The sequence below is a fragment of the Haemorhous mexicanus genome, chromosome 4, assembly GCF_027477595.1.
Source record: "Haemorhous mexicanus isolate bHaeMex1 chromosome 4, bHaeMex1.pri, whole genome shotgun sequence".
Taxonomy (NCBI): Eukaryota; Metazoa; Chordata; class Aves; order Passeriformes; family Fringillidae; genus Haemorhous; species Haemorhous mexicanus.
The window spans coordinates 29,651,910-29,660,749 of NC_082344.1; positions in this window are offsets into that span (position 1 = coordinate 29,651,910).

The following is an 8,840-nucleotide window of genomic DNA, read 5'->3' on the forward strand; positions in this document are numbered from 1 at the left end:
CCTGCAGTTTGTTCAACATTTCTAAATCTTTATAAAGGTTATGTCTGTATATGGCCTTTGAAATCCACATTTTAATATGTATTCACTTGCAAGCTAATTCCCACAAAGGACTCTGGTAATGTTCAACAGAATGCCTAATAGTAATTAGAGAAATCTTATGAGATTTATTTACTGTGGTGAATAATTTATCATATTAATATTATTGCCTGGAGTTGGCTTTAATGATATAAAATACAGTCATGCAGGGAAAAGAATGTTTCAGCAGTGTGCTTTTGTTCTCTAGAAAACTGTGCTGCAGAACAATTTTTCAAGATGTTACAGGAGAAGGAAAAATAAAGCTTACAGTAATTTGAAAAAAAAAGAGAACATTTGAATAGGAGGAATATTTGAATAGGAAGAAAAGTGGAAGAAGTTAAATAAGTAGAAAACAAAGAAAGTTTTGAATCTGTAAAGCAAGGTGTATCTTTTGCAGAATCATATTTGTATTCCTATCCAAATTTTCCTTTATACAAAGCCTCCCATCTTGTTAGTCTGTAAATAAAAGCAGGTGATCGATATTAAATTGATATCAATATTACTTGAAATACAAGCATTCATATATAGAGTCATCCTTTCAAGAAAATTGTTCTTCCTGAGCTAATTTTAGAGACAAACATCGCTGCTCCATAAACATCATCTCAACACTTGCAGCATTTACACATTCACTGATGATTAAATACCATAGTTGTTTTGACTAGGATAAATGGTTACACCACATGTAAATATCACCTATATATCTCAATTGGCAGTTAACAGAGTGCTACCTAAATTCAATCTACTGTACAGAGTGGCAGAAGCATGACTATTAGTTGGTTAGGTTCTAAGCCAAAGGCTTCTATATAGAGTTTTAATTTCAATAACTTACCTGAATAATTACACCTTGAGATAAGGCAGCTTTAAAATCTTTCTCTGTAGGAACTGGCTAGCAGAGCAGAGTGGAGAGAGTGATCTTACTAGAACAAGGGAGGGTATTGCCACAGGATTGTTTAATGCATATTTCAACTAACTTTTTTTTCTTTTTTTTTTTTAGTTGGTGGGGGTGAAGATTTGAAGAATTTTGTTCATAAAAAGGTAACCTGCAATGATCAGGGGAAGGATTGTGACAGGAAATACACATTTCTTGTTTATGTTACTGTTTGTGATTTCAATCTCCTCCGACTAACCAAAAATAAAAAAAATAGCTTGGACAGAGATGAAGTGCCTTCTAACTGAATCATTCTAATTTTGCTTAATAAGCTTTTCTTTATCCTTTAGAGCATCTTTACTGCTTTATTAAAATTCTTTTATTTAACAATAGTATCTTCGCAGCAAACTCATTAGACTAAGTTTTAACTCACATTGATTTGAGTCGCTTAGCTTGATAAAGTTCTTACTTGACTTCATCCAGAACATGATTTCAAAGCCAGCTACCTGCTGTGGGGCAGGCTCCATCTGATCCTTAGCCTTTGTGCTTAGTCCCTTTGATCTGGTTAAACTGACCTGTCCCATAAAATGAATTGATTTCTTGCTGCTACTCAATGTTCACCTTGCCTAATGTGCCGGTAACCATCTCTATTCCACTACATTCTAAATATTTGTCTACACATACAGCTTTTAAATAGAGTTACAGTGACCAATCCCCATTGCGGGGAGACAGGATTTACCAGCAGAAGTTATTGTTTCTCAGTCTGGTTTACATACTGGCTGTTCTGCCCTGATTTTTTTTTTTCTTTTTTGAATTGGTAGAGCTAAAAATGAATGAGGGGGCCTTTGTGGAACCTGTCATTATGGCACTCAGGGAAAATTGCACCAGATGAAAGCCTAGAGCAACTATTACGAGAAACCGCATAAGAACTACTCTGTGTCTATTTACACAGCAGCCTATAAAATTTTATTCAGATCTGAAATCTGAGTATGACCTTCATAATCTTCCTATATAATTTGAAAGCATTGAAGTACAGTTTAATGCATCTTTTTTAGCTCAGAAAACACACTCTTCTCAGAGAATTTTTTAGATTTCTTGGGAAATTTCCCCAAGTTATAACTAAGGAGGTATGGGTTAACCTGTCAAAAACAGAAGAGAATAAAGGAAAAAGCAAAGATAAGCAACTTACACACCTATCTTTAAACATTCCCTGTGTCTGTGTATATCAGGGAAATGTAGAACCTGAACTTTGCGTTAAACCAAACTATAAAGCCAGTCATTTCTTTTTACAGACACTGTGTCATGAGAGGCCTCAAACCACAAGGCTTGCTGACACATCTTTCGTAAAGAAGAATAATCTGTTCGACATTTAGAACACAACTTCTCACAGACTTTCCCCTGCACTTCAAACAATGCAAGCTTTTCAGGTTATTTACTCTGAAAAAATGTAGTTGAGCTCCAGCAGGTGGTTTTTTATGGCCTCATACCACATAAGAATCATAGCACAAAGAACAAAAAGAGCAAGCATCTTGTACCAAGATGACAGAGTGATGTGTCTTCTGACTGAAGTAAAACATGAGATCAACAGTCTCCATGCAATGTAACTCGCGCCCTCCTCCACAATCCACGCTCCTTAGAGTCTATACAATTTGGCAGATTGGGATAATGTCCTCTACTCCCCACTTCAGCCTCACCCTTCCCATCTAAGACTATAATTTTCAGGTCACTGGCTTGAAGGACTCTTTTGTAGACCTAACATTTATAGCAACTCGCGTGATATATCTATACAAGCCAGTCCTCTCTTCAGAATCTGTAATCTCTCACTTCAGAGCTCATATTTGAAGCCCTTGATTCACTGTGATTTAAAATGAGACTGAAGCAAACTGCATTCTTTAGCAATGAGGAAGCCCACAGGCTTTGGGCCCTTTTGATCCATTTGTCTGGTGCCTAGAAAAGCAGAGGCCTTCTTCTATCTTAATAGCTATGTCCCTGAAATAGCAGACACGGTACACACTGACCTCCTATTTACATTTCAGGACATTAACCAAAGAAACCAACCATCAGGAGACATGGTGTTCAAAGATGTAAAAAAAGCTACTGCATCTCCTTGAATACCACTGTTGAGAAAGGCAGGCATCAGACCAGGAGAGCTTTCTTTTCATATTCTCTGGCTTCAGGAGAGACAGCTCCAGATTTGTGGCTAAGGCTTTGTACCAATAGTGTTAACAGAGTAAGACAGACAAATATGTGAGAGTCAGAACCTAGTCCTTCCATATTACCAGATAGCGGTCAAAATTTAAGCGCATGATTTTTAGAAATTCTAACTTGATATGCTTTCTTTACTACCCAAAAATCAGATTTCTCTGGAGTTATCACTGGGAATGCTAAGTGGCATCATTTACAGTGGGTATCCCAAAGAAAAATCCACGTATCTATGCAAGGAGAAAAAGTTCAGATTCCTTCTTGAAAATTTTGCAGTTATCCTTTTTCATTCCTTTTTTTACAGTGTAAGACAAACAATGAAATTATTGTTTTATCCTAGAATAACATGTTTATATAATTTTGAGATATATGTTGTAAGAATCTAAATGAAAAGTTTTACTGTTCACATTAAAATAAAAGATATAAGGATGGTAGTTTCAGATGTCTGAGCTCTGCTGTGGTCTGTCAACACAGAAAAATTTATTTTAAATATCTGCTATGGAGTAAGATTTGTACCATAAGAACTACAGCTGATGAGAATACCCTAAGCTTCATTTTCACTTGTGCTCTTTGAAAATTCCGACAGCATTCTCTAGAATGCTGGCCAGTCAGAACACTGCATATCTTTCCTGTTTTAGTGTAGATACAGGAAAAAATATCACATGTTAATTACGAAATATATTTGAGAAGGTTAAGATAATATAAACAACTGAAAAAAAATATTACTTTTTAAGAACATAGCATATGATAGTGAAGAACGATTCAGACCAAACTGATTAGTGATTGTTATGGTAAATCACAGTGACTTCCAGTAACAAAGACTAGGAAAACCAGGCATTTCTGCAATTAACTTAAGTGAGACACAGTTACAGCGAGGCTCCTCCTTCTATTCCCCAGTTTAGATACAACCCCTGAGAATTTGCTGACCATCTGGCACACAGCCAAGTGAGTTCTGTATTGTTGTTGCTTCAGGAACCCCAGTTCTGCTCCTAATAGCACATTACTCCTTACAAAGCTTATTTTTTTAATCACAAAATTTTCTGAAAATCTGTTCCTTTGCCTGAAATGGTGAACTGAATAGCAGGGGGTTAGCTAAGTGAATGAGGCAAGTATTGCATCACATTACTACAGATGAGCAAATGGAGTATGGAAGAGGAGAGGAAGCAACTAATTAAACTATACCCCTATTAAGATGACTTTAATATTATGAAAGGTTTAAAACCACACAGCATGGGAAAGAACAATTAACACATCCATGTAAATGGAAATTTGAAACAGTGAAGGATAAAAAATCATTTTATGTCAAACAGACTATGAGAGATGTACCTAGTGGCCTTCTACCAGATAAAAACAATTTTCCTTTTTTTCCAGTTTACCTTATTAAACCATTTATACATTAGCCCATCAAAAATTAGTTCACAATGGGAGAAAGGCTTCACTGTGAGAGAAAATAATAATTTAGAGGAATGAAATTAACTGAAATCAGATCAAAATTACAAAGAAAACCACAAATTCCTTGGTGTTGAAGTGACTCTACTGTCCTCACAAATACAAATAGATTTCAATACAATCTATTGCATTGAAAGGGAAAGTGTATGTTTGGAGTAAAGTCACCAGCAGAATTTTCTAGGATTAGCTTGGAGACTAAAAATAGCAGATAGTATCATGGCTAATTTTGGTACAGTGTAAGCGTGTGCTTATGACATTTTCTGATGACAAAGTCTGGAGGCAGTGTCAAACTAGAAAAGGCTTGGAATATCATACAGGTCATTGAACTTCAGTTACTGAAAGGGGATGAGGTTAGAGTGTACAAAGTGCATGGCTGCAGACTTGGAATTAATAACAGGAATCTTCTATTACCAGATGACAGTTCATAGTTTAGAAAAGATAATTAGGTAAAAAACCTAGTATATACATCTATTGCAGCAAAACTACATACTATGAGGGAGATGAAGCTATGAAACCCTCTCCTAAAAGGGATTTATCTTACTACCTTATTTCATTTAGCTTGTTACCTTCATTTCATTACATTATTGAGGCTATTTAATGAAAATCTGCGAAAATGTTTGTTTATTAATTCTCATCAGTTATACTGGGGATAAAGAAGGGTAAGAGAAACACTAAAAGGAAAGATACTTGAAGTAGAACTTTGCTACAGCATAAAACCATCTGAGAAAATTGCCATGAAAATTCATCACAGAGATTCAAAAAGTTTCCAATTGTGGGGACATAAAGTGCTGCAACAGCTTCCCAATAGGAGTATGAGGCAAAAACCCCAAACCTGTTTTAAGATGAAAGCTTGGGAAATTTACAAATGGGGTTGTATGAGCAGTTTAACTGCTGCAGGAAAGGAACTAGGCTCCATTGTCCATGAATTTTCTGATCCTGTGTTCTGTTTAGAAATAAAGCAGATGAGAAGGCTTCAGCAATGGAGGAAGCACAAGTCAAAATGGACATTTCAGTCCAAAAAAAATAAAGGAACAAAATTTAAATGAAAAGTAGCTGTGATCTGATCACCTGGACCTAGGTTAGCTGGCAAAAAGGCAAACTCTCTGGAGTTCTGGAAAATGTTCCTATTCTGTTTTCTTCACAGCATAATCTGCTGCTCTTCTAACTACAGATCTGGGATGTTCCCAAAGCCGCTAAGGGAGATAAATTTTTGTCTTAGAAGTTCTACTTTTGTTTCAGTTATAGTGTTTTGCTACATGAATAGTCCAGAGCCAAAACCTCTCTCAGTAGGTCTCCTGCATACCTCGAACTCCCCCAGTTTGCTCCCCAGGGATATTCCCTCTGTAGCAACAGTTTTCAAGTCCTGGAGCAAGCATGTTTGGCAGCATGGAGAGGCGACCCTGTAATTTATGTACCCATGACACCTTTCCACAGCTGCACAAGTCTGAAGGTTTTGTTTGCCCCAAAGCTCAGTTGTTTTTGCCAAGAAGTGCAGTTAGTCCAATAAAAAGCAATTCTCTTTATAAACCTTGCCTTGAGCATTGAGTAAACAACAGGGCAAAGTCGAGACCTAAAAGCAGTTCTCAAATACCCTTTTTTTAACAACAGAAGCAATTCTCAGGTAACTCCTGGCCAAATTTTCACTCTTGGCCTTGGGCTCTGCCTTTTGGTGCCCTTATTTCCCTGAGTGCTGGTCGCTGGCTGTCGCCAGCTGGCACAGTTGTGCTGCCAGTTGCACTGGATCCATGCCCTTGCAACAGCCATGCCCTCACGGGAGTGACTTCCCCTCGGACGGCCTTTCCACCCGTCTCTCCGGTCCAGGATACGCAGAACTCCTTTGGGTCGGTGCCTGGCTCGGGCAGCGGCTCCGAGGGGACAGCTCTGGCCGAGCTCCGGGCTTGGCGGCCTCGCTTGGCTCCGCTGCCGGCCCGACCCCACTGCTCCCGGCCCGCCTTGAGCGGCCCGCGGTGGCTTCTGGGCCAGGGCCGGGCAGAGGGGCCGGGGCCACAGCCCGTGCCCAACGCGGCCCGGGGCACGGCCGGGGCCCTAGCCCGTGCCCAACCCAGCCCGGGGCACCGCCGGGGCCACAGTCCGTGCCCAGCCCGTGCCCAGCCCGGTCAGGGCCTCAGCCCGTGCCCAACCCGGCCCGGGGCACCGCCGGGGCCGCAGCCCGTGCCCAGCCCGGCCCGGGGCACGGCCGGGGCCGCTGAAAGAGAGTGAGTGAGTGGCGATCGCAGCGCCTCGGGAATGAGAACCTCACCCCTTCCTTATCGCTAGTTAAACCCTCCAACTCGAAACCGAGTTACTCGTTCTCCCCTCAAAACATCGGCTGGTTTATCCACAACTCCTCTCTGTGTGTTCTGGCGGCTTGCGCTTTTCCACAGAACTATTTCTCTGCAAGGTCACGGCTTGTAAACTCTTCGGGTGGTCTCCTCAGGCAGCCAAATGTGCGGGCTGCACATTTATTTTAAGAAGAAATGGGAAAAGCATTTGATTACAAAGGATGCTCAAGCTGGCCTCTTTAATTTTGATTCCGTCCCACTTGAAGCTATAAATACAGCTGAAGATTACAAAGGGTTGTAAAGTAAATACCGAAAGACAACATTTACAATTTTCCACACAGCTACACCCTAAACCCATAATATAAGGAAATCTGTCCAAAACTTTGAAGTGCTGTTATAGTTTGTTATATGACAAAACACTGGGATTTCTATGTATTTATTTAGCCACCTGCCACTCCCTCACCAAGTTTTCAAATCCATTTGTTTGCTATATAGCTAAACAGTATTAAGGGGAATTGTATTTTCAAGTTATTTGGATTCTAAAAACAGTAACCAAAAACAAATTCATGCTAACAAGTATTTTTGACTTGTTCTTTTTGACTTGTACTTGGATGATAAAATCAAAATACATTTTTTAGTCTAATTTTTTTTTTTTGATGGGAAGAGACAAACCTTTGATCTGATACACCTATTTTCTCTTTTTCCCTCACAGTGGATGTTATTCCTATGACTCTGCCAAAAAACTTTTAAATTTTAAAAGTAATTTTGACCTCAGTTCCCATCATTAAAAAATCAAAACACAAAAAAGACAGACTAGAAGTACTTCTGCTCATTTGGGAGCACATGGAAGGCAGCAGTTGATACAGATGATCTAATTTTACCAAATGATATAATAAAGCAAAACTGAGGATTAGGAAAATTTCCTTTCCTTTCCCTGTTTAAATTCGCTATGATCCAGACTGTAGCATGTCATGTCTTCCAAAACCAGACTCTAATATTGCAGCTGATAGAATTATTTTTGCAGACCAGATTTCTGTTGTTGCTGTGTTAGGAAATCATCAGGTTACCTTCTTTGTGTTTTAATCTAGTTTTTACCACAGTGTATCTCATTGGCAGTTCTCTGTGATGTTCCCAACCTAAGCAAAGTTGCACTCTTGGTTAAGATAAACATCCTATGTTGTGATTTCACTTTAGAATATTATCAGCATATGTACCTCAATATGAGGTAAATCTCAGGGCTCTTCCAGTATACTTTGGTCTACTGAAGTTTATGGAAACACTGTAATGGATCTGAATTATCTCAGCAAGGTGCTGGCTGAAGGATGCTTATTTCTCCTACAAATGGTAAAGTTTTCCAGCAGGAGAGGGCTTGATATTTACTGTGTGACACAACTTTTCTTCTTTGCTGCATTTATAAAAAGGCTTTTTGGTTTATAATGGAAAGCTTGAGTAGAATCCACTGAAGTCATGTGAAGCTTGGCTGCTAAGGATTTGAGGAAATCTAAAAGAAAACGTTTGGCTTAAACACTGGATTGCAGTGGTGTGTTCTTGGAACAAGAACAAAAATATTTAGCTATTGAATGAAAATATTTTTAATTACAGAAGAAACCACACTGAGTTTGTGATGCCTGTTTGAAGCCTTGTGTCTACAGAAATGCACTAACAGTAAATTTCAAATGTTTCCATCAGAAGATTACTATCAGCTTAAAGGAATTCTTAGTGCAAATAATTCTGCTGTGTTATATGAATTCTTTCTAGTAGAAACTGCGTTGCTGCACTTTGAGCAGTTCTGACAATTACTCTCTTGTCTCTGCAGGTAAAATTTGTACTATGAATCTAAAAATTACTAAAATCTTAGTGCAATGTGCATAGGTATGTGGCAGCATTGATAGACATGTCGTGCAGACATCCCCCTATGTTATGGTATTTTTTAAAAAGGAGGTATTAATAGGCAAGCTAACCTG